Raw genomic sequence first — 1,631 nt, 5'->3', positions numbered from 1 at the left:
AGCAATTAATGGTCTATTTCACAGTGAGCACCTACCGAGGAGTGGCTGGTGGGTTTGAACCGCCAGCCGTCTGGTTAGCAGGCAAGTGTCTTAGCCACTATGCTTATTAGTACCCTATAATGTCACCCAGAACTATGGTTACCTCTCCATCACAGTTAGACTATTATAAATACTAGATTTTAAAATGTCAAGAAAATTAATAAGCCTGTCTACTCATGAAAAGAGTATCAATAGCAGTGAAACTTTGTCTGACATATTACTGAACAACTTTATGAATAGTAGTGAAACATTGTCTGATATACTGCTGGACAATGAGCCATTCTGTTTAAAAGACATTCAAAATATGACTGGAGAAGACTTGCTTCCTCAAAGTAGAGTTAACTTTAGTGACATGGATGGAGTAAAGTGTTCTGGACTTCATTTGGTGATGTGGCGTGACTCAAAATGAAAAGAAACAGCTACAAATATCCATTAATAATCAGGAAGTGGGATGCATGAAATAGGAAACAGGAAAACTAGAAGTTGTTAAAAATGAAGAAATCTTCCAAAAAAATCACTGCTATTGAGTTGGATCTGATTTATAGCAACCCCTCCTTGGGTTTCTAAGGATTTATCACTACAGAAATAAAGTGCCCAATCTTCCTTCTGGGGAGTAGTTGGTGGGTTTGAACCTCCAGCCTTCTGGTTAGCAATCAAATGCCTTAGGCACTATGCCACCATGTATAAAGACAGATATCAGGCATTAGTAAGTTGAAATAGACTGATATTAGCCATTTTGAATAAGATAATAATATGTCTACTATGCCAGGTATGAAAATTGAAGAGGAAAGGCATCACATTCATCCTCAAAAAGAAACATTCAAGACCTCTCCTGAAGTACAATACTATTAGTCATAGAATAATATCCATACACCTACAAGAAAGACCAGTTAATACTACTATTATTCAAATTTCCATACCAACCACTAAAGCCAAGGATGAAGAAATTGAAGATTTTTATCAACTTTTACAATCTGAAATTTACCAAGTATGATATCAAGATATATTGATAATTATTGGTGATTAGAATACAAAAGTTGGAAACAAAGAAGCATGAACAGTTGGAAAATATAGCCTTGGTGACAGAAATGACTCCGGAGAATGCATGATAGAATTTTGTAAGACCAACTTATTCATTGCAAATATCTTTTTGCAACAACATAAATGGTGACTATCCATGTGGACTTCACCAGATGGAATATGCAGGAATCAAATAGACTACATCTGTGAAAAGAGGCAATGGAGAAGCTCAACAAGTCAGAGCAAGACCAGGAACCAACTGTAGAACAGATCATCAATTCCTCATATGCAAGTTGAACTTGAAGCTGAAAAAAAAATTAAAACAAGTACACAAGACCCAAAAGGACCTTGATTACATCCCACCTGAATTTAGAAACCATCTGAAGAATAGATTTAATGTGTTGAACACCAATGACTGAAGACCAGGTGAGTCATGGAATGACTTGCATAAGGAAAGCAAAAGGTCATTAAAAAGACAGGAAAGGAAGAAAAGACCAAAATGGATATCAGAAGAGATTGAAGCTTGCTTTTGAATGGAGAGTAGCTAATGCAAATGGAAGAAATGATGAGAA

Source organism: Orycteropus afer, unplaced genomic scaffold (genome assembly GCF_000298275.1).
Source record: "Orycteropus afer afer isolate SDZICR_OR568_19922 unplaced genomic scaffold, OryAfe1.0 scaffold00961, whole genome shotgun sequence".
Lineage (NCBI taxonomy): Eukaryota > Metazoa > Chordata > Mammalia > Tubulidentata > Orycteropodidae > Orycteropus > Orycteropus afer.
This window is presented reverse-complemented; position numbering follows the sequence as displayed.